General features: G+C 39.0%; 1 long non-coding RNA gene across 7 annotated transcripts in view; it reads right to left on the bottom strand.

The window, feature by feature from the left end:
* LOC142077747 (uncharacterized) overlaps positions 1-25679 on the bottom strand; it is a 41620-nt gene that overhangs the window by 15648 nt on the left and 293 nt on the right. For 3 of the 7 annotated variants that reach the window (XR_012671991.1, XR_012671989.1, XR_012671994.1), the window contains exons 1-5: positions 15147-15819; positions 13398-13572; positions 11444-11519; positions 11056-11132; positions 245-398 (exon numbers count right to left, since the gene is read on the bottom strand). This is a non-coding gene — a long non-coding RNA (uncharacterized LOC142077747). Of the gene's footprint in view, positions 1-244; positions 399-11055; positions 11133-11443; positions 11541-13397; positions 13573-15146; positions 15820-25679 lie in introns of those variants that run through there. The other 4 variants (XR_012671988.1, XR_012671992.1, XR_012671990.1 and 1 more) reach the window with 3 other exon arrangements.

Below are 25679 nucleotides of genomic sequence, written 5' to 3'. Positions count from 1 at the left end.
ACTTACTTTTCTAAAAAGATACTTTAACTGTTTTTATATGCAAGAAGTCACTGCTAAGGAAACTAAAGTTGTTGTACACTGTTTCAGAATTTAAAATACTGCATGATATAAAGCAATCCTCTTACTTTTCATATTTTAGAAGAAATTTTCATTAAACAATCAGGCAAATCTTCAGAAAGAGATACAAACACATTTTACTGAGAACTATCACATACTGTTTAATAAATTACATGCAAATTCTTACCAGAATGCCACTGCTTTTGAAGATACCATATCCATTGTCATCCTCAAGATATCCATTCATATCCATCATTAGTACCTGCACTCAAGCTTTGGAACGGATTTCTGACAAGCAACCTGCACCTACCAAAATGGTTTCTAGAAAGCACATTTAAAAGCTGTAAAACATGGAAAACAAACCAACAATTTGCAAACAACTGCAAGTGTAATGCAAACATAGTCAATACAAAATTAATTCTAAAATGTTCATCATATTATGCTGGACTGTAATATAACCACAGTTATAACATTATACTTTTAAATCACTAGTTCACCTATAGAAAAACTGCAAGAGTAAAGTTCCTCTTATCTTGTTAAATCTCATATACCTCATCTCATTAAGGGTAGTCATTTGTCTAGAACTGATTTCTTATAAAAATCAGGATAAAGGAATATTATTCTTAACCATATTTAAGGTCTTCTAAGGACTAATGAAAACTGAAGTTCCATTATGCTGGACAGCGCATAAACATAGAACAGTAAAAGGTCCCCGATTATATAAAAACCAACAGTCTAAACCGATAAGACAGCATGGGGGAAAAGTTCACACACAGCACAAACAGCATGATTGTAGTAAATGTAACAGTAGTTCTATTTTGGGGGTGGCTTTTGCTTGCATAGAAAATGGAAGGAGATACAGAGTAAGGAGGGCAGATTGGGTGGGGGGAAGCATATGCAGTAAGCAGGATGGAAGCAGAAGTAAAGAGGTTGAATGGAAGGAAAGAGAGTGGAACAAATAGTCAATGCACATAGAACAGAGAACAGCTAATTAAAGCTAGTGAATGTTCTCTGAATGTTCAAAGGTCCCTGGGCTTTTGGCTCTTTCTGTTCCTGCTAGTTACTCTCTGACTAGGTCCCTTCTTTACTGCTCCCAGGCTTAGAGCAAAAGGGTTATACTGATTTTCAGTCTTTTCCCCATTGCGACCCTCCCTCCCCACCTTTTAATATGGGATCAAGATCTCTCCCTCACCTGTAGCTTTAAAACGGGAATCATCTGAATCTGCTCAACATTATCTTTACAGAACAAGCACATGCAGATCGTGAATCACTTGTTTGCAAGTGATTCAAGTTCTGATGTTCTGACTTCAACTTTCTTAATTCTTTCTCAGGTAACACATATTGGACAAGATTCGTTTACACAGCATAAAAGCGAGGCAAGACACTGATCTATAAGACAGCAGTTGAAAGTTTGGTCAGACTACGTTATACCTCGTGTTCTATGCTGAACAAGAGAGTTAAGCTAGGACTGGGGGAGTGGGGAAGGGGCAGCTGCTCTATAGGCTCTGGTGCATGCAGCCAGATGGAAATATTCTAACTGTTCACAGTAAACTGTACTTCCTCTAGTATTAACTGAATAGATTAGGCTTATATCAGAGAGGAAGATGCATTTTTATTGTCAAAACACTCAGCATTTATATCCTCTAGCATAGATGGAGATAAGTCTGTGTAAAGGGCAAGTTTGCCCACAAAGGCAAATTGAACCTCCAAAACTGAAGTGGTGTAACTTTTCATGGGGCTCTATGGATAAGGGCAAATAAAGTAGAATGAAGTCACTTTCTTCTGGTATAAGGTCTCCAATACAAATAGTTTATACAGGCATAGCAACTACAATATAATTAAAAACAACTTCTGGAATTGGGCCAGCCCCTCCGAGGTTGTTTCCTTCTATGCAGAAATAAGCTACCAATATATACAGTTTTATACTGATACAGCTCTATTCACACTATGGGGAAAGACGGCTGCTACATTAATTATACCAGTACAGATAAAGTAGCAAAACGTCTGACAGAGAACTTAGTGTCTCAGATATAGTCCATTTACCTACTGCAAGACAGCTGCAATATTCCTAGTGCAGGCAAGGCTTCAGAGTACTAATTCTTGACTTAAAAAATAATCCCTCCTATGTAATTCCCAGAACATCATCAACCTTTGAGATGTTAATGGAATTACTAGAGACAAACCAGACTTTGAATTTCTGCCAGATTCTGTCAGGAGTTCAGCTGACAAGAGTTTTCTGCATGCCATTCAGGTGTCACTATCCTTTTCATAATACTGTTTCTTTTAAAAATATTTTTTTTCAGCAACAATGCTGTGATAATTTTGAATCTTGGTAAAAACACTGGTAAAAACAAAGTGTGTGTTTTGGCTTGAAAAATACACATAAAAGCAATTACTCCTCCTCAGCCAGACTACAGCTTTGGAAATTATCTCTGACTTGCCAATGATAATAACAGGCAAGTAGTTATCCAGCAAAATCCCTTTAGTTCAGCTGCACAATAGTATTTCCACCACTATCTATACTTTATTTGGTTGTTTGAAACAGCATCTGCAAATTCAGGCTGCACTGTTATAAAAAAAACCAACCTTTTTGCTTGTAGAGGAACAAACTTTAGTTACTTCCCCAAGTATTCCTTAAAGGAGAAAAGAGCTAAAAAAAAGTTTTAACCAGTGTGTTCCCTTTAGAACACTATGAATGGTATCTTCCAGACAACTGAGTTGAGACACCAGAATCACCTGATAAAACAAGAACGCATTTTCCTCCTTACTTATGACTTGTTTTACAATAGCTTCCAAAACAGACTCGAGATAAATGCATATATGTGGGACAGAAGTTCAGTAATTCATTTAAGCTTAAGTTACAATGTGTGAGTCTAGAAAATGTACCGATTATGTTTCTGTAAACTAGGAAAACTATATGAAACATGAAGGTGTGCTTTTGTTTCCCTATGTCCCTCTCCCCCGAAAATAAGACTCCTACTCCCAGAAATCTTTGGATAAAGTGAAATATCTACAGTAGTAACTTGCTTACTGAAGGTGAACTGTATGTGTTTCATTAAGAATAAGAACTGTATCGACCATAACCTAGCTAGCACATAGAAAGTACTGACAGGTATATCATAGAATCATAGAATAGTTTGGGTTGGAAGGGACCTTCAAAGGTCACCTAGTCCAACCCTCTGCCATGGGCAGGGACACCTTCAACCCAATCAGGTCGCTCAGAGCCCCGTCCAACCTGACCTTGAATGTTTCCAGGGATGGGGCATCTACCACCTCCTTGGGCAACCTGTGCCAGTGTTTCACCACCCTCATTGTAAAAAATTTCTTCCTTCTATCTAGTCTGAATCTACCCTCTTTTAGTTTAAAACCATTCCCCCTTGTCCTGTCGCAACAGGCCCTGCTAAAAAGTCTGTCCCCATCTTTCTTACAAACTTCCTTTAAGTACTGAAAGGCCACAATAAGGTCTCCCCGGAGCCTTCTCTTCTCCAGGCTGAACAACCCCAACTCTCTCAGCCTTTCTTCATAGGAAAGGTGTTCCATCCCCCTGATAATTTTTGTGGCCCTCCTCTGGACCCGGTCCAACAGGTCCATGTATTTCCTGTGCTGAGGACTTCAGAGCTGGATGCAGTACTGCAGGTGGGGTCTCACCAGAGCAGAGTAGAGGGGCAGAATCACCTCCCTCGACCTGCTGGCCACGCTTCTTTTGATGCAGCCCAGGATACGGTTGGCCTTCGGGGCTGCGAGCGCACATTGCTGGCTCATGTCCATCTTTCCATCCACCAGTACCCCCAAGTCGTTCTCGGCAGGGCTGCTCTCAATCCCTTCATCCCCCAGCCTGCATTGATACCGGGGGTTGCCCCAACCCAGTTGCAGGACTTTGCACTTGGCCTTGTTGAACCTCACGAGGTTCACACGGGCCCACTTCTTGAGCTTGTCCAGGTCCCTCTGGATGGCATCCTGTCCCCCAGACATGTTGACCGCACCACTCAGCTTGGTGTCGTCTGCAAACTTGCTGAGGGTGCACTCGATCCCACTGTCTATGTCATTGATGAAGACATTAAACAGTATCGGTCCCAATACGGACCCCTGAGGGACACCACTCGTCACCGACGTCCATCTGGACATTGGGCCGTTGACCACTACCCCTCTGGATGTGACCATCCAACCAATTCCTCACCCACCGGACAGTCCACCCATCAAATCCATACCTTTCCAGTTTAGAGAGAAGGATGTTTTTGGGGACTGTGTCAAAGGCCTTATAGAAGTCCAGATAGATGACATCCGTAGCTCTTACCTTGTCCGCTCTGTCATAGAAGGCCACTAGGTTGGTCAGGCAAGACTTGCCCTTGGTGAAGCCATGCTGGCTGTCTCGAATCACCTCCCTGTCCTCCACGTGCCTTAGCATAGCTTCCAGGAGGATCTGTTCCATGATCTTCCCAGGCACAGAGGAAGGCTGACAGGTCGGTATTTCCCAGGGTCCTCCTTTCTAGCCTTTCTAAAAATGGGTGCAATGTTTCCCTTTTTCCTGTCACCCAGGACTTCACCTGCCATGACTTTTCAAATATCATGGAGAGTGGCTTGGCAACTACATCAGCCAATTACCTTAGGACTCTGGGATGGACCTCGTCAAGTCCCATAGACTTATGTATGTCCAGGTTCCTCAGGTGCTCATGAACCTGATCTTCTCTTACAGTGGGAGGGACTTTGCTCCCCCAGTCCCTGTCTTGCGGTCCATCCACTCGAGTGGTGTGGGAAGAGAGGTTGCCAGTGAAGACTGAGGCAAAAAAGTTGAGTACCTCAGCCGCCTTCTCATCCGTTGTTACCAGTTTGCCAGTCTTGTTCATCAGAGGGGGTATGCTTTCTTTGACCTTCCTTTTCTGGCTGACATTCCTGTAGAAGCCCTTCTTATTATTCTTTGCATGCCTTGCCAAGTTCAGCTCCAGCCGCACCTTGGCCTTCCTGACCCCAACCCTACACAACCGGGCAGTGTCCCTATACTCTTCCCAGGATACCTGTCCCTGCATCTACTGCCTGTGCATTTCCTTCTTGCCCTTTAGTTTGACCAGCAGGTCTCGACTCATCCATGCCGGTCTCTTGCCTTCCTTTCCTGATTTCTTACACCTGGGGCTCGAGAACTCTTGTGTGCTATGGAAAGCATCCTTAAAGAACTGCCAGCCCTGTTCTGCTCCCTTGTCCCTGAGGGCAGCTTCCCAGTGGGTCCTATTGACTAATTTCTTGAACAGCTGGAAGTTTGCTTTCCTAAAATTCAGGGTCCTGACTTTATTCTTCACCTGATCCATATCTCTCAGGACTGTGAACTCCACCAGTGTATGATCACTGCAGCCCAGGCTGCCTCCAATCTTGACATCACCGATTAGCTCACTTGCATTGATGACCAACGGGTCCAGTATCACATCCCTTCTGGTGGGGCTGTCTATTACCTGGCTTAAGAAGTTATCCTCAATGCATTCCAGGAGTCTCCAGGATTGCCTACAGCTCGTTGTGCTTCTTTTCCAGCAGATGTTGGGGTGGTTGAAGTCCCCCACCAGGACAAGAGCCTGCGAGCACGATGGCTCCTGTAGCTGGAGTAAGAAGGCTTCATCAATAGCCTCCCCTTGATTGTGCGGCCTGTAGTAAACACTGACCACAAGGTTCCCTTTGTCGCATCAGTCTCTAAGTCTTACCCATAAGCTTTCAACCTGCTCGTGGCTATTCTTCAGAGACAGCTCTTCGCACTCTATCCATTTCTTGATGTAGAAGGCAACCCTCCACCTCTCCTTCCTCACCTGTCCCTTCTGAACTGCCTGTAGCCATCGATAGCCACACTCCAGTCATGGGATTTGTCCCACCAAGTTTCAGTAATGGCAACTAGGTCATAGCTTTCTAGCAGCACAGTGGCTTCCGACTCCTCTCGTCTGTTGCCCATGCTGCGTGCGTTGGTATAGAGGTACTTCAGCTGGGCTGTCGGTCGTGTCACCTTCTTAAAGGAATATCCCTTAATTCCTTTGAGGTATTTCAATGGTGTTTCCCTCTTGGCTTCTATTACCTCAGGAGCTCCTAGCTCATCTCCGTAAGACTTCAAGTGTGCTGCAGTGAACCCAGCACGTCTCAGAGCAACAGGCCGAGGGCCCTCACTAGCACCCCGTCCCTCTAACCTTGGCGTGTTAACCCACAGCTTGTCACGAGCAAGGCTGATGTTATCGCCCTCCCCCTTCGAGCCTAGTTTAAAGCTCTGTCAATGAGCCCTGCAATCTCGTGAGCAAAGACCCTCTTTCTCCCTTTGAGAAAGGTGAATCCCATCGGACGTTAGCAAGCCTGGTGCCATGTAGGCCATGCCATTATTGAAAAACCCAAAATTGTGGCGGTGACACCAGCCACAGAGCCATGTATTAATAGACTGGGTCTATCTGTTTCTTCCAATGTCGCTGCTCACAACTGGAAAGATAGAGAAAAAAATAATCTGTGCTCCAGATTCCCTTACCAACCACCCCAAAGCCCTGAAGCGTCTTTTGATTGCTCTTGGACTACACGTTGCAGCTTCATCGCCACCCACATGGAAGAGCGGTAATGGGTAATAGTCCAAGGGCCGTACCAGGCTAGGAAGTTTCCTAGCGATGTCCTTAACCCAGGCCCTAGGGAGGCAGCATATTTCCCTAAGAGGAGGGTCTGAGCGGCATATTGGACCCTCTGCTCCCCTCAGAAGGGAGTCACCTACAACTATAACCCATCTTTTCTTCCCCATGGAGGTGTTGATGATACAGGAGGTAGGCCTTTTTGACCTTGGCAACACCTCTGGTGTAGATGGACCGTCATCCACATCATCCATCAACTGGCCTTCCACATCCAGAGCCTCATACCTGTTGTACAGGGGCACCTGGGAAGGCGAGGTGGGCAAGGAGGCGGTTTGTCTGCCGCCTTGAGCATGGACTTGCCTCCATTCACTCCTTTCCTTTAAGCTATTGCCTTCAGCTTGGCGGGGGAGGATACAGGATCCCCTTGATCTTGTTTTTTTTTCTGGTGGCTGTCCCTGTTCCTGACTCAGGGAGGGCAGAGCATGGTTCCACCAGTCTATCTCTTTCTCAGCCTCCCTGATGCTCCTTAACCTTTCTATTTCCTCTCATAGCTCTGCCACCAGGCTGAGCAGATCATCCACTTGGTCACACCTCACAGCTGTTCTCACTACTGCCATCCATTACCAGTGAAAGGCTCTGGCACTCCCTGCAGCCTGAGACCTGGATGGCCACATGTTTTCGTGGGAGCTCTGTCTGGCTTGCTACATCCATATATATAAAAAAAAAAGTAAAAAATTTATTTTTAATAACTTAAACTTGTTCTAATCTTAGGGATGGATCTGTGTTGCAAACTGAGGTACTTAAAAGTTGGGGGTTTTGTTTGCTAGTTGGTCAGCCTCAGTAAGAACAAAAAAATTGAAAATAAAAATCAACAATACAGTCCTTGTAATAGTAGCATCTTGTCATAAATAAATGGGAAGGGCATACTTATACAGAGAATCTTGTTAAACAAACATGACACCTCTATATAGAAAGACTATCTCATTACAAATAGTTAACAGAGCACTTTAAGGATAAACAAGGCTGGAAGGTGGAAACATACATGACTGATGTCTCCAGTAGGAAGTCAGTCCACAGCAAGTTGCAATGAAAGACACTGTCTCTAAAAATGGAGGAGAGAAAAAGCAGTAGCAGAAACAGGTCAGACTCTAAACACCCTCATCACCTGGTGTTTAGAAGCAGAAGGCTATGCCAAGACAGACACTGCTTAAAGAATCATGATCATATTCGTCGATGAGCTAGAGAGTAAATCAATGCCGGAAGCAGTCATGAAAACAACTGGTAGAACTTGGCAAAAAGATACGCCTTTAACTAAACCAAAGCAGAGGACACTTCATCCATCTACAAACTGTAATACTTTGCCCCTTAATTTAAGTGTCTTCAAATGAATCACTTGTCCTTTTAAAGTATCTGGAGTCCCAAAGCCAGGTATCTAAATGATTGCATAAAATTAAATTCAGTCACTGACTATCCCTCTCTGATGTGCTGATTGGAGTCCTCATTTGATACCAAGTACAGTATTTGTATCCCATAAGGTAGTATTCCATAACTTGGACTGTAATCCAAGAAAATGTATCCTCTTCCTGACCCAGAGAATACTCCTCTGTAGTTCTTTCCTTCTGCTGTGCTGCAGCCTCTACTATCTTTGGAACAGATGTGGTACTTCAGACTAACTGTTCTGGCCATTGGGTATTGTTAAACCAAGCAACCAGGAAGCTGTACTACCTAACATACACAATTACCCATTCCACAGTAGGATAATGAAGTTAATCTTCAAGGCACTACACAGGCTTTGTCACCTTTTCTTGGTGAGCATGTCAGGAATGAGATATCCTTTCTTGGAAGACCCTGAAACTCCCATAGCCGGATTGCAGATAAGGCAGAAGAGTCTCCTCCTTCAAAATTGTAACCAACCAGCTCAATATGACAACATCAAAATGGTGGGATCGAAGAGGAGAGTATTTAAGCTGGAAGTTGATGATCAGGACAATAAATTTCTGGGTCTGCTCTCAAAAGAATATGATGCTGGGAACCAAAACCAGCATAGTTTGTTAGATTGTATCCAGTCCTGCCATCGTTGTACAGCTTACCTTAGGGCTTAACATCAGCTCTGACAGCAACGAGCCCTCTCTCAGACATTCTTGGATCACAAGCCCCAAGAACAAGGTAAGATATGTCTCTCAGACAGGGGAGAGGAAGTTAATTGTGTTCCAAAGAGAAATGGAATGAAGATATTCCATAATACTAATACATCAATGTGCTAGGCACAAAAAGAGATATGTGCACAGCTTATATATTGCTCAGATACCATGCTTCTAATTTACAGTGCTAACGGCACATACTTACCTACAGTGATACGGATTGTCTCTTAAAAGACATCACTTCTCTAAGACTGAATCTGCTGTCTGCTATGTGATTTTTTTAATTATCAAGAACTCTTAGTAACTGTTGCTCAGATTTTATATAACTTTACAAATTCAAAAGGTGCAGAAATTTGTCCCCAATTGTTTAGTATACCCGTGACAAGAATTACAGGGATTACTGAATTGTCTAGGGCAAAAAAAAAAAAAAATTCATCACCCCTGAAAAAACATGCAACTTACTACAAGCATGTGATATTTCTTCCACTTACTTAAATTAATTAAAGAGCTACTATGAAAACACTTGTATTTTAATAGTTTTGTTTAACCAATTGCTTGGCAGGAATAGTTGCTTACTTTCTTAAACCAGATGATCTACTTCAGATGCACCTGTTTCTCTCACAGTCTATACTGCCTATAGAACTGAACATAGAAAACCCTAAATATCTCCTTGATGTTAATGGTTCATTGAAATATTTTTAAAAGGTAGTACATGTATTTCTTTGATTTCTTGTAATCTTTTTTCTTAAAATACTCTCTGTTTTTATTCTTGATCTTGATCTCAAAATACTGATCTTTTACAGTATCTTTCTGATTTTGAAGTAGGCAAGGACGTAAGTCTATAATTGAAATTATGTAAGTCTTAAAAAAAAAAAAAAGAATCCCCAAAGCTTTAATGTTTTCTCTTTGAAATACTATCATGCAGAAGTGTCCTGGTTTTGGCAGGGATAGAGTTAATTTTCTTCCTAGTAGCTGGTATAGTGCTTTGTTTTGGATTTAGGGTGAGAGTAATGTTGATAACACCCTGATGTTTTAGCTGTTGCTGAACAGTTCTTACACTAAGTCAAGGACTTTTCAGCTTCTCATACTGCCCCATCAGCAAGGAGGCTGGAGGTGCACAAGAAGCTGGGACGGGACGCAGCCAGGACAGCTGACCCAAACTGGCCAAAGGGATATGACATCATGATGAACAAAAACTGGGGGGAGTTGGCCAGGGGGGCATTGCCACTGCTCAGGAATCAGCTGGGCATTGGTCAGCAGGTGGTGAGCAATTGCACTGTGCATCACTTGTTTTGTATATTCTTTTATCATTATTATTATTTTCCCTTCCTTTTCTGTCCTATTAAATTGTCATCCCAACTCACAAGTTTTATCTTTTTGCAAATTCTCTCCCCCATCCCACTGCGGCGGGCAGGGAGTGAGCAAACAGCTGTGTGGTGTTTAGCAGCCTGCTGGTTTAATCACGACAAGAAGAAAAACTTTTTGCTTTTTAAATAGGAAAATTTCTTGCTCTTTTTCTACCAATTACAGAACTATTTTCCACCTTCCCCCCGCCCAAAACAGAGAGTGAAAGAGGACTCTGAGTGATAGACTAGGACAGATTACTGGAAATGGCCGTAACAGTTCCTGTTCCCATTGCGCGCCCTGTTCCTCTCCAAGTACCCTGCCTCCGCTACTGAGGCAGCAGTACCTGCTGCACCACTGTACTTTCCAAGAGCAGAAATAAAAGTAAAGCAGCACCAGTTCCGGGCGAATATAAGGCTCTAGGTTACAAACTGCATTGGATGTTACAACACAAACAAATGAGCTACCCTTTCCCTGGAGAAAGTGGGAACCAGCTGGAACAGGAAACAAATCAAGTTAATCCCATGATCTGAACAGAGGCCCTAACACTTACTCCAATATAGAATGTGTTACTTCTAAATTATGCATTACCAAAAGACATCTCTGTCTTTGCAAAATGGAAATTGCAGTAGCTGAACTAGCTAAACACTCATAGCTACATTGGAAAATAAGATAAAAATGTGGCTGGGAATAGAACTAGACTTTCATGTTCTGTGCCGGTAAAGAAGTCCTCTTTAGAAACAGTACTGCTGAAATGTTAGATAACTGTATAATGCTCAAACTCTAACTAACAAATCCTCTCACAAATATAGGCACATCTATTTTAAATGCAAATGATAAATGGAAAATATTTATAGTTTAAGTTGCACCCCTTGCTACTTAATTATCATTATTTAAAAAAGAAGAAACCTTTAAGTTCCTCCTCCAAAGAAGTTACTTACCTGAACTGTAGCTTGGGAGTCCCCAGTAGTCAGTCTGTTCTGAGATTCTCATCCCACTGAATGTCAAAGACCTAGTACTTCAAGGATGGGATTTCAAAATCACTTAGTGATGACTTAACTTTGTCTCACTAAAGATAAACCAACCTTTATTCCCACTCAGGTCAGCTCATTGATTTCAGAGAAAACACATTTAGAAAGCAGAGCTGAATACTTTCAGAAATTCCACCCATGAGATAAAAAGGAAAAACAACAAACAGAAACTGATATAAACCATCTAAGACTTCTTGATGCATGACAAATCATGCATTTTTATATATTTGTGTGCATTACAAGTCATTGAAATTACTTTTAACGGCTCGCTGAAATAATATAATCTCAAATACCTTACCTTCATACTCTTCAGATGCAGGACTCTCTTTATTCTTTGAGGAAAACCCAATTTTGTCCATGTACAGGAGGTTGTGCTAGGAACAATAACAGTTCTGCTGAAAGATCCAGAAGAAAAATACACTCACTGCTCTCAATATCCGTATTATAGGCATCATAAGCATTATTATTGAATAATACTGAACTTTCTTTATGTTTTACTCTTGTCCCACTTTGGCTTCTCTAGAACTGTGTTCAGTAACAGTTTGACTTCATGTACTGCCAGAAGCCATTCTCACCAACAGGAAAACCTATTAAGCTTAAGAATATTGTTCTTTAAATATATTAAAAATAAAGTCAGATGCATCAAGCCCTCAGTTTTTATAATTCTGTAGGATTTATAAAAAAGCATTTTGAAATTGTCATCTGGTGGGCACTATTCACTACATTCATAGTGCAAAATAAAACCAGAAAAAGAAATATCTCCAGAATGAATTCTCTTTTGTGATGATTTCATTTAAATGCATTTCAACTTTTAGAACTTCACTGAAGCAACAGCCTGATTTTCACTGGTCCTGTCCCTGTTTGGAGTACCTTACTAACAGTTCAAAAGCTTTTCTTAACTAGTTTATCATTTTTAATTATCCATTACATTTATAAAGCATTTATTTAAAACAGTATCTTCACATTTTCTCTAAGTATAAGGACACTAAAGTACAGGCTTACACTAAAAAAGTACTGTTCTTTCTATGTCACTGAAGTTCGTAAGCATCAATACTGTTCCAGGATGACATTGATATAAAGTTAAGCATGTGCACAAAAACATGCAGAACAGGAGCCTCTGTTTCTGGACCCAAAAGATACAATAGTATTAAATTTTAAAAATCTAGTACTTTTCGTTCCGTAGGATTTTTAGCAAGACAAATGGTATTGTTAAGGCTTTTCAGATGATATATGCATCTATAAAGAAATATTTTTATATATGCAAGTGATCTAGTAATTTAGCAACAAAGCAGACAGTTATCATAAAGAGGTTCTAGATTTGTGTGCACCACTGAAATGGCTGACAAACTGTACTCTGCCTTTCTGGTAAGAAGCAATTTGGTTGTTTGGTTTTTTTTCAAATTATCACTTGTTTGACTGCTGGTTGGAACACTAAACGCGTAGCTTGTGAGAGAATCCCTGCAGTTTGCAATGAGAACACCGGAAAAGAAATTCAAGTACCTGTTTAAATATTCATAATTGTTTTATTATTCTACTGCTAACACTTCTTATTGTACATTGCATACAGTTCCCATGCAGAATACGACTATAAACCAACTTCTGCTGTGAAGTCATTATTATGTTATAAAAATAATTGGATGTGTAGACAAAATAAACACAACATACAGTAACCATTTGTCTAAAATTAAATCCTGATCCAGTGTTACCATGCCAAGATTTAAGGATTTAAGGATCCATTTTAGAATGGCAGAAAATTCAAAAGCTGATTTTTTTCAATAGAAAATTTGAAGATATTCCACATTGTGAAAACCTGACCATAACTTCCTTTTTATTTCCCCTGAATGATTTGAGACTTAATTATTAACACTTACATCCAAAACAACAACTCTGGCTTAGCAAAATATTGAAATCAGAAAATAAAGAAACACATAAGAAAAGTCTGAAAAAGAACTTGTAGCAAAAGGGAATTGTGTCATTACGATCACCATAATCTCCATCCTCAACAGCTACTCCAGAGATAATAAATTATACTAAAATAATTTTCCAGACGATGATTTCCCTCCACACATCTCGTAAGTATGCCTGCTACTGCATGTGCCTTTTAATTTCAAGATACTTTACGTGTCAAATGACCAACACAAAGGCTGACAGGCTCTGACATGACATTGCACGTATGCTAATTTAAATGAAATGCCAGACTACCAAAAACCAAATAAGTATAATTAAAAAAATAACAAAGAAAAACCACTTACCTGAACTTGACAAAGCACCTCTTAGCTGCATGGGTACTATTTCCCAAATGAAGACTCTTCCTTGCAAGTAAGTGGGCTTTCTTCAGATCATTATTCTGTGGCACAGGCTCCTCCAAATGGCAGAATGAATGTATTGCCATTATTGAAAATTTACAGATAATATGAAGAAACTGAACTGAAAGCAAGAAATACAGAGGCTTTATTTTGTGTAAACCTACTGAAAAGATTTTACTTAGTTTTCAAGAACTTGTTACTTATCAATAGCATTTAAAAACACAGAGAGGATATGTATACGGACTGATTGATAAAATAAGATAAATGACTTAATTAAACCAGATGGACAGTTCATTTGAGCAGAAATGCCCAGGTAAAGACCTTCCATTTAACGCTACTGTGGAGCACCACTTCAATAAATTTTAGGGCTGTTTCTTTTACAGTGGGCACACTGCAAAGAAGTTTTCACCAGGGCATCTATAATGATACATGTATTTTTGCAGAACATTTACCTGTAATTTAGAATTATCTTCAAGTTGTTCAAGTTATTCCTTCCACTATGGATAATTTTGTAATTGCAAATATCAAATGACATCTACCATTGTTATGCTAATATATCCAGCCTTAGAAGTTTGCCTTCAAGTTCCTCAGATCTTTCTCTGATTTTACAGAATGTATATAGTATTTTACTTCAGGTACTTATTTGAGGACAAGACTAATCACTTCCAAGACAGATTCTAGAGGCATAATTTGATGAACATGTATTTTGGTAAGAGTGCCAATTCAAACAGAGATGACCCTCCTGCTGCTTATTCTCATCCTTGTGCCACAGCCTCATTTGTGCAGATGTCTCTGCTGGTGGAGCCACTCGGAGTACCACATTGAGGAACTAGCTTGGGCTAAAAATTGCTGCTTGTCATAGACTCCTCTTGAAGTCAGGATCAATTTTCTGATCCAAGTCACTGCATGACGACACAAATGACTGTGCTAATACAACAGGAGGGAAAATGCAGCTACAAATGTCAGCACTTCAGAAACCACTGTTGTCACCTAAGTGTAAATTACAAGGTAGATCACGGCTTTGCCACTGAAAGCAGCATGGGGTATTCTTGGACTGCTTTACCTTTCATTTCCATCTCTGCATCATAGTTCACCATCCTCACAATTGCACCAAAAATCAGTGCTTGTAGGGCCACACCAAAATTGCTTGGGTTACAGTTTCCTGACAGAGGCCATACATTGTAAATTTAAGAAGGTGGGATGAACTACATATGGCATGTGAGTATACGAATATACATGTGGGTGCGTCTCTCTCTTTTCCCCTAACAACTTAGATCATTGTTTAGACAACTAAAGACAGAAGACATTAATGCTGTTTAATGTGTCTGCCTAGGTTATGCCTGACCCTTTCTAACTTTTGAATCCACTACCTGATTCAAACAGTTTTGTTAAAGAGGAAGGTTCAAAAGTCATTTACAGTTTAATGAGAAGTCAGAGAGTTCAGAATTCCAAGTACTGGGCAGGTGCATAGAGAAGACCGACCCACAGACCGCCCAAACCAAAGGAGAGGCTGCAGCATATGCCCATGTTATTAGAAAACAAACACATATGTAAGAGACACATCTTATAAATACCCCAGCTGCAGCTGGTACTTTTCATTACCTCTGAGGTACAACTACATAGGAAACTAGGTGCTGTAAGATCTTGTGCTCACAGAACTACTTGACTATCCATTTAGTATTCAAATCTACTTACGTGGCATTAAAATATGAGTCTTTGGTTTGCAAGTTCCAGATCTGCTCCTTGTGTTCAGTTTAAAAGTACGGTATGTACAATACTTGATAGCTTCCGGTCTTCTGGCACAGAATCTCAACCTAACGAGATGCATTCGTAGCAGATCAGCCACTTCATCCTTTAGAACCACTGAATGAATGAATCGCATTCATGACTTAGGGGTCTTTAGCACTTTATTCTAGCATTCAGTCTTTTGATTCTCTAATCTGATAATCAGATAATGTCTCATCAACATTATTTGAAAAGAATAAAATGTCCACAACATCTTTGTGGTGAAGAGTAGCATAAAGAAATCACTCCACTCCTTCCTAGTGCCTCTTACTCTTTTTAATTGCTTTCTATACTCCCTGAAAGTCCAGGAGATCTGTCAAGTCCTTAACACATTACTTACTATGTTACCATCCTCCTTTTCTTTTTAAATAAAAGCATACAAATAACCAAGTATTTCCCGGAAATATGCTGCTACCAATAAGACATGATAACAACTATATTCTGTTACTGTGGTTAACTCAGGTATTTGGAAGGGTTAAAATGTTGCATAAAAACATTTCTGGTCCCATGCATGTGAAAGTGATTGGCCTTTTACAGCCAGTAATTTTGAAATTTCCTCCCTCATCACCAACTTCTTTCTTAAAAATAAGTAATTAACAATACTAAATGAGAACAGTTAAAGATGTATCAATAGGTATAAATTTTATCCAAACATAGGAAGGAAATCCATATGAATTCCCCATGCATCTTAATGAGAAGGATCATGCTACTGTTACTTACTATGTTACCATCCTCCTTTTCTTTTTAAATAAAAGCATACAAATAACCAAGTATTTCCCGGAAATATGCCGCTACCAATAAGACATGACAACAACTATATTCTGTTACTGTGGTTAATTCAGGTATTTGGAAGGGTTAAAATGTTACATTTTAAAATGCTACCAAAATACAATTTCTTAAATAATAGTAGAGACTTGTTCATTTTAATAGTCACTTAACATGTATTGTTTATTAAACTCAACTAGTTGTGTCTTGACATCTATATATATTCAGAATCTACGTAGTATATTCTAACAGTGGGGTGTTTTGTTGGAATTTTTTTGGGGGGGTGGTGGGTTTTGGTTTTTTTTTAAATATAGGAATGCCCTCTCACTTTCTGAGTCCTTGCTTTGGAAAGTTTTTAGGGCCTCGAGCCTTTTTTAGACTGCTAACCTGCACTGATGGCTTTGTTACTGTAATCTCAGTGCTAGCAGTACCTGAAATAGGCAGAGTAAGCTTAAGCTTCATAAAGCATCAAATATTCAGGCACTCTACTCTGGACTAGTTCCAGAACTGGAACCGAGTCAACTGTATGCTAGGAAGGAATTCCTATACAAGGAATTCAATGTGATATAAAACTGTATATAAGGAATTCAATGCAATAGTCAAAAAGGCACGAGTGTATTTCTCTTATGGTTTAAATCTTAAACTTGGGTCAAATTTGCAACTCCATGCTACAACATGATGCAATAGGTAAAATAATTGCAATGATTTGCTAGGGCTTAGCTTATTCAATTAATATGTTTTTTATAAATGAAATATCTGTTTGCATAATACAAGTGTGATAATCATAAAATCATTCTAGTTGGAATAGACCTCAGAGGTCATCTAGTTCATCCTCCTGCTCAAAGCAGCATTAATATGTGAATACTCATTAATGATACAGGTCACACTCTTAACCTTGCAGACCACTAATCACATGTAATCCTTAATCAAATGCACTCAACTGCTTTTGATAGGATTACTTATCTGCAGAAGGGTTTGTGGACCAGTTACTTGCCATACATTATTCCTAAGCATGGCACATTATAGTACTTCCCAGCTACCTCTGTAACCGGTATCACACTTTAATTTCACTTTAAACATCTTCTAAGCAGGTACTGTTTTGAGAGCACTTTTTGAAGTCGGCCTACTGTGCATGAGTAGATTTTGGTGTATGAGAATAGGATGGAGTGAAGTGGAGGGTGATAAACCAGTGAGCGAGGCAGGAAGCACAGAGTTGGGTCCTGGTTTCAGGTGTGTTTCTCAGGTTGATGAACATAGGATAGAGGTCCTCCTCTGAAAGATACCTATAAAACTAGGGAAACTAATACCACTGGTACCAACAGTCTTTCAATCATCAGTGCCAGTGACCGAACTTCAGTAGAGTAAGTTTGGGAACCTCTGCTTTAGTGTTGCAGGTTTATTTTGTTGCTCTAATTTTGCACTGATAAGGATCTCCATTTTGGATTTGTATTCAAGTTTACACCTTTTCTTTCATGCATGAAGAAGTGATTTAATATGGTACAGCATTGCTAATTAAAAAAAAAAAAAAAATCACCGAAACAATCCAAATGTAAAAAGAAAAAAAAAAATTGAAATGTTTTATAAAACCATGATTACCCAACAACACAAGCTGAATTACAAAAGAAATTTGCCTTATATTAATTCAGTAACATTCCTCTGTTCTGAAGCATAAAATACAGTAACAGTTTATCTATGCTGTGTGGCGATACATGAACTCTGCCACACTAACTAAATAGAAAAGAAAAACTCATTTCTAAATAATTATTTTATTTAAACATTTATTACCTGCTATTGTAAATAACTTCAGATATTAATACAACTTCATTAAAATTAAGTTTATTTAATACAACTGAAAGAGAACATAATATTTTTATTTACTTTGTTCATTTATTAGGATTCCATGGTCATTTTTGTTTACTGTAAACCTTAAAAATGCTCTAAATGGTAACAACAGCAAAAAAAAAAAACAGCAGCAGGATATATAGAAAGAAAGAAATTTAACAGCTTTGATAACCTTGCTTTTAGGCCTATCTAAAAGGCATTTTTAAACACCCATATTTTAAAAAATATACTGAAAACATTTTAAATTCTGCAATTCAAGACGTTATTTACATGCCTTCCCCAAGCATTCATTAATAGCCACAGGTGTATGCTAGGTTGCATAGAGGGCCTGTCCCTATTTGACCTGATATACTAGCTCTTAAAGTACAAGGTACTCCAAGAATTTTACTCTTAATTATCCACAAAAAGAGTTAAAGTTAGACCTCTCAACAAACTTTCCCGCCAGTATATAAGTGGCAGAAGTTAGGTCACATGATGGTGCACATGCATCAACCACACAATCATGAAAGGGACATGGTTGAAAGATGCAGGTTAGGAAGCAGCAAGAGACAGGAATCAAGGAAGCAATTCTAAAGCCAAAAATGAGAGATCAGACAGATCCCCAAACTGACAGAATATCTTCACCAGCAAAATTTCCACCTTAGATAGCTTTATTTTATAGTTCTGTTAAGAAACATTTAATATTTTTCTGATTAATAAAGCTGAATAATCGATTCTACTAAATATTTAAGTTCCCTTTTAATACAAAACTATATTGCTTTTGTGTTTTAGAAAGTAAAATTTTACTAAAGAATACTTGTTTGCAACAAAACTAACCGCATTTCCATGCTTGTGGAACCTTGCCTAGTATTTGGCATTCTAGTTGAGACAGGAAGCTCAATACCTGACTACCAAGTAACAAGTCACTGTCCTGGCACCTTGTTTGAGGGAAGAGCGAACAAATTGCAGGGAGATGCTGTCATGATATCTTACAAAGGCAGACATGCCCAAACCTTCCTAGGTGCTGCTGCCATATAAAAAGCAGATGGTTGGTTTTGAGTTTTGGCCAAGATGCGAAACTACTTTCCTGAAAACTTTGACTAGAAAACAAACAAAAAAGCAAGAGAGAGCGCACAGAAGTTGTGAGTGTCAATTATACTGTATTGTATACAGAGAACGACATCTGTATACAGGTGACATAACATCAGCTCATCTCAAAAACTTCTGCATTAACACACCACAGGTTATATGAGAATTACCAGCATGGCTAGTTAATAACATTTCTGATATAAGGAAAAAGCACTATCGGACTGAAAAGGACAATTACAGCCACTCCCTTCTGTTCTAAAGGCAAAGGTAGAAATTATGCTTTATGTAGAACAATTACTGAACATTATCACAGTTTTGGAACATATTATCTCTAATTTTAAAGTATAAAGAAAGGTTGAGAGATTGACAGGGAAGAGGACATACAATTAGATGCATTTAACAGGCCAATAGGTTGCAAGACATGAGAATGAGAGGGGTGATAAATTTACATCAGCAAACAAGAAGGTAGTAATATTTAGTTTCAGCTAGAAGTTGAACTATTGATATATTAGTCTCCAGGGAAAAAAAAGTAATAGCTTTTTTGTCAGCACCATTATCCCCTCTGTCCACTCCCCACATCCCCTGCCAACACAGGACCTAAGAATTTTAGAAAAATGCTCTACAAACAATTTGGGGATTTTTTAAAACATTTATTTATTTATTTAGAGAAGGATAATGGTCTCCAGGCCCAAAATGTTTGCTTTTTGAGGGTGAAGAACTACATATATTCTTACAGCAACCAGCATAACAAAACTCAATCATTATATGGCCTTTCAGCACCACCACAAAATAAAAACTGACGTATAAAAATATCTATGTCCTACACTTCATAAAGACAAATTATTTTCTTTGATTAACCCTACCTAAGGAATTAATTCATACCATCAGATTTACTAGCTGTTTCACCAAGCCTGATACTACATTTTCAGACATTAAAAAAAGCACCAAAGGGTAATTCAAAAACAGGAAAGATTTTGCAAAGGCTTTAAGTTCACACAGAATTAGTCCCACCAAGTTTAACAAACTATCTAGACTTATGCAATTCTATGAAATATCAGGGAAGTATGCAATATGTTGGCAATTCAAGAAAGATGAGATGGGACAGGTATTTTAAACTCTTCAGAATAAGCATTAGTCTTTCTTTGCATTTATACAGCACTTATTAGAAAAAGATGCCAGCAAATGGAGCCTCTGCTCATGCATAGTGTCAGTGGCTATAACAGCACTAGCATCCTTACACAGGATGTTTTCCTAAATAGGATTGTAGAAAGCAAAAAAATCCAAGACTAAATAAGAAAAGGACCACAAGATAATGGTGATAAAATTTAGTTCAAGTATCTATAAGTACTGGAGGGAAAAGTCTCTAATGGATAGGGAACAATACGTCAGTATAAGTTTAACTAGATAAGTAAGAATGGATAATCTGTTACTTTTAAACTTTTCACGAAATATATGATTGCTCCTTCTTCTTTCTCAGTATGGACTGCCATCTTACCAACATAGAATCAGTTTACTTGGAGAGACTCCTTCCTTTTGAAAGTACCAGAAACTGGACTACATGAAAAATGTCTTGAGGCATATTATAGACTGTAACAAGAACTGGTTAATTTCTTGGACAGGCAGTGTGTTACGTAATATTCTTCGTTCTGCTAACACCTGAACCAAGTTCTGCAGGCAAGATATTTAGAAACTTTTTCCAAGAGTCACAAGGGTTCGACTTTAATTACTATCTTTGATTACCGCTTATTTTCAAGGAAACAAACCATCCAGCCTTCAAAGTTACTTCGAAAACAGAATGAAACAATTAGATTCTTTTTTAAAGAGTCATATATTACATCAGATATTGTATTCTTACATAGATATAATTTGGAGTTGATTTTCCTTTTATAAATACACACAAAAGAGAAACAGCACATTTTACATCATCCCAATTTTCTTAAGTCCTGTAAAACATTGCCTTCAGCTGCTATTGCTGAAAATAAAACCTAATGAATCACCTTACTGATAAAATGTCTTTGAATTCTGCCATAAGTCTATCACTTAAAATTATAACCACAACTAAGGAAAAAAAAAAAAAAAGAATTCCTTAGAAATCTCAGTCTTTCATGCAGAAGAACAGAAAGTCAGTATAAAGGCCAAAGAAAAACGAGAGTCTAATAGAACCTGTCTTTAAAGAGCAACACCAATTTAAAAAAAACAGTATGAGACCGGAAACCAACATATCATATTTGGGCATCAAATATTATCCATTATTTGTTCACTTAATTTCAAAAACACTTTGCTTGCTCTAATCCTTTTTATTTTGTATGTCATTTCACCAATACATCTCCAAACTTCCACATCAGTTTTTAAAGCCCTTACCATCATAATCAAGCTAGCCAAGATCTCTGCCCTTACAGAGACATGAATTTTGTCTGACTGTTGTTACATTGTCTCATGCTGGGTCCCATTCAATTTCTTCCATCAACATTAAAATGTATTTTCTATTTACACTGACTTGCACTAAGAGTAGTAATGCAACACCATGATGCCACAGGAATGTAACCTAGCTATTGGAAGAATCTTAAGGACAGAAGTGCACAACACAGCGACCATGATCATACCAAACATCACCCATCTTTACACAGGTTTCTGAAGCTACATTTCATTGTCGATACTTTCCCACTAGAAATATTCCTGAAAACAATTCATTTCTGAAAACCCAAAAGCTACTAAGTTTTGGCTATTGTTCCCTACTGGAATGGAGTCAGAAGCCTACAGGCTGTAAGACAGGGAGGTAAAATAACTCAAAATAATAGAATGAAAATTAAGAAAAACTATTTTGAAGGCCAGCTGCAATTCCCAAACGGAAATCTTTGCAATGATTTCTGAGAACACTGCAGTGTTCAGTTTCTGTCTTTGCTACAGAGCGAAGACGATGTTCCTGTTAAGGATGACAAAATAAGAGCCACTCTTAAGACCCAAGAAAAAAAGAGTCTACCTTTAACTCAGAGCAGTGAATAGATTTCTCCTGCTTTGGCAAGGCTACAGACACCATAGTAGGGAAACAAGCATTTATTTTCAAAAGTATAGGGGGGGGAAAAAAAGAGTCACAAAAATGTCTTGTACGAGGTTTTTACTCCAGAAAAAAAGGATTTAAACAGGTAGTGGTTGACAAAAGAGAACCTGGCCTCATGTTTTAGCTATTGATTTTATAACCTCTGTCTCAAAAAAGATCTCCCTTTCCCTGGTTAAAATACTACAATGCAATAGCCAAAGGATACTACATGTACACATTAAAATCAGTAATGTTTGTGGACTTAAAATTAGTTATGAAATGCAAGAAAATTTACAATCACAGTAATCTTGACTTATATACACAAAATTATCAAAGTTGAGATTACTGTGACTGTAAGCTTTCTTGTGGTGTATATTTAACAACAGAACATTAATAACATAATCAAGCATTAAACAGAAAAAGAGGTATACATATAACTAATTAGTTGCCGTTGTCTTCTTACATTTCCAAAATGGCACTTTGCAAGTTTAAATTTTAATGTTCTTTTATTAGTTTTCGGAAAAAGAAGAAGGAAAGCCAAGCAAACATAAAACCCAAGGGAAAAAACCTTCAGAGCAAGTTTTCAGTTGGTACCTCCCACTCCATATTCAGTTTCTCAGGGACCATCATGCAGTGACAATCTGGTTAGAAGTAAGCAGCCAATGGGTGTGTAATTTGCATGTGAAAATATTTTTAGAAGACACACATGAATAGCACATGTTCTCAGCCTGAGTACAATCTTCTAAATATATGCCCTGAATATTATTTCCCCAACATTCATAATTATTTTCCAGATAATGATTCCTGGTACAGATATGTTATTCTTTGAAAACAACATATATATCAAGCCTTAAACAACACTCATTTTAGAGTTCACCTTGGGGGCTGGGCGGAGCCTCTATATGATCAATTTTTCTCCTCCGTATCTGAACATACTAACAGAAAAAGAAAAGAGTTTTTTTTCCTGTTACACTACATGCTCGATGTACACACTAAGAGGCTTCAGTCATGGAAAGTCTGCCCATTCCAGATATGCCTTTTAGAAATATTATAACAAATTAAAATTAATTAATACTTAAACTGTTTTAAAGTCTTTACTGCTGATGTAATCACAAAGTTGGCAAATTATGCCTGAAAACAGAGTGCAACAAGAGGATACCCCGATTCAGAAAGTTAAATCAGATATGTATGTTCACTTGCCTGAACCAAAGCAGCTTCAAAAATTGTATCAGAAAACCCTTTTAAGAAAAAACAGTTTAAAAAGGTAAAGACGGAAGTCAATAAAACCAGAAATAAGTCATGTGCTCATACATTGTTAGTTAAATCTAAACCAAATCTAGTCAAACTGACACAACATGCCGGAGAAAACAATGTTTGAGTAAATAGCAGTCTTACTAGATCCCAAAGTCATTACCAGTCCACATCTGGAACACCCAAACCAATTCCTGGTGACTCCGGAGTTTGCATCGTGTAGTAATCACTACTTTAGGACTGTTTTGTTCAGGCCAAGAAAAGTTCTATTGTATTGTGAGATGACAAACCTGCATTTCTTTTCTTTGCCAACATGCAAACTCTCTTCCTCAAGCACGTGGAAAAACTCAGGTCTGGATTCTTTCTTTGACCCAAGCTTTCCTTTATTCAAATTGAATGTCAGGGAGGAAAACAGGAGGAATACCAGTAAATTATACCGTGGTACTTAACAGTATATAGAAAATACCTGAAATCATAGAATGGTTTGGGTTGGAAGGGACCTTTAAAGGTCATCTAGTCCAACCCCCCTGCCATGGGCAGGGACATCTTCAACCAGATCAGGTTGCTCAGAGCCCCGTCCAACCTGACCTTGAATGTTTCCAGAGATGGGGCATCTACCACCTTCTATCTCCTTCTATCTAGTCTGAATCTACCCTCTTTAGTTTAAAACCATTCCCCCTTGCCCTATCACAACAGGCCCTATTAAAAAGTCTGTCCCCAAATATAAGTTAACTTACCAAATAAGCTGGGGTGAAGGGGAAAGGGGAGAGACAAAACAGAAAATGGAAGCATTAGGTAGCTTTAAAAAATCTTAACAGCATCAAGTCATGAATTCTAACTGATCAGAGAACTGGAATCTATACTGGAGCTTTTTCAAAGACAATCCATGCTAACAAGCAGGAAAAACATCTACTTAATCATTCTAGAGCACAAACACACACACACAAGCAAACATCTTTTACCACATCATCTGTTAAGCAGTATACACTTGAAACAAAAGCTTATGCTTGGTGGAAGCCCAAAACAAAACAATGGATCCTAGTCACCCCGGAAAAAGTGAAAACTTAAACTGCAATGAAAACAAGCTAAAAATTTATTATTGAAATTAATAAACAGAGCATATATTAATTTGCATACATCCAAACACTGTATTTTAACCATAAATAAGTATTAGTAGGGCTAAAACCACAATACTCGGAGTCCTAAAATGCCACAAGGAAAAACATTGCGTATATACAACTAACTAGTGAAACTACTTAACATTATTTAACCAGTTTTAACAATCATATACACCAACTGAAAAAGAGATGAAATACACACTGCATTTGATGCGCTACGTATGTAGAAACACCAGTCTCAATGGCTGTAGAGCCAAGTGAATTCCCTCTCCTATTCAACATACTCAAAAGTGCTTTACACTCCTGATTAAAGTACATAGGTGAAAAAAAAAACAACACATTCTCCACAATGAAAGCACTAATGGGTGAAAAACCAAGATCAATTTTAAATATACTCCTCGCAAAATCATTACCAAATGTCATTGCAATCTTTCTCCAGTGAGGCAAACAACTTCCTCCAATAGAGCAAAATACCTTCAAACATTAATTCAAGCTTCAAAACATTGCTATACAAATCAAAGGAAGAATATCACTGCAAAAAGCTAGATTATGTAGGTTACAATGGAGCCATCATACTAACAGATTATTTCACGATGTAAATCATATAATGCTAAATGCTTTTTAAAAATGCAACTAAGAGTAAGGTGTCAGCAGAGTAGAGGCAGGCAAGAAGAGAGAAGGCATTTTTCTTGCTATCACTAGAACAGTTTCCTGACTCATTCCATCCTGCAGCCCTGGGGACCAAGCTGCCTTGGTCCACGCTGACAGCCTTCTTGACGTAACTGAAGCAGAGCATTGACCTAAATGCCGATGCTGTTGAGCTCCTTCCAGCTCATGCTCCAGGAAAAGTGGCAATATGGTTTCAAAAGCTAGCATCAAATACTCGAGCTATTTCAGCTTGAGACTGCTAGTGCAGAAATGCTCGTTGAGACCGAGAGCCCCACATCACCTCAACCTCTTGAGACTGAAATCTTCAAAAACGACTGCAAGGCAAACTCTAGGCTGCTTAAGAGAACATATTTTCAAAAGGGAGCCTGCACATCACCACAGCCCATCGGTAGAAGCAGAACCGGCAGAACCAGCGTCTCGGTGCTAGGAAAGGCAAGACCCGAGGTACAAAACCTCGGACAAGGTTAAACCACACCCTGGGCATGATTTTAAGCAGGTGTTCAATGAATTGCAGGTTAATTCCCAACTCCCTGCCCCAAGCAACGCGCAAAGGCATTGCCAGGAGCGACGTGGCTGTGAGGCGGCAGCGCGGTCCCTCCCGTTACCGGGGCGGGCACTGCAGGGTACGGGGGCCGCAGGCCTACGGCAGGCAGGGCTGCCGGCCTCCCGCCAGTGAGCTGCAACGGGCCCAGC

Source organism: Calonectris borealis, chromosome 1, assembly GCF_964195595.1.
Source record: "Calonectris borealis chromosome 1, bCalBor7.hap1.2, whole genome shotgun sequence".
NCBI lineage: Eukaryota > Metazoa > Chordata > Aves > Procellariiformes > Procellariidae > Calonectris > Calonectris borealis.
The sequence above is the reverse complement of the archived record's forward strand: the minus strand, read 5'-3'. Positions and strand labels throughout refer to the sequence as shown.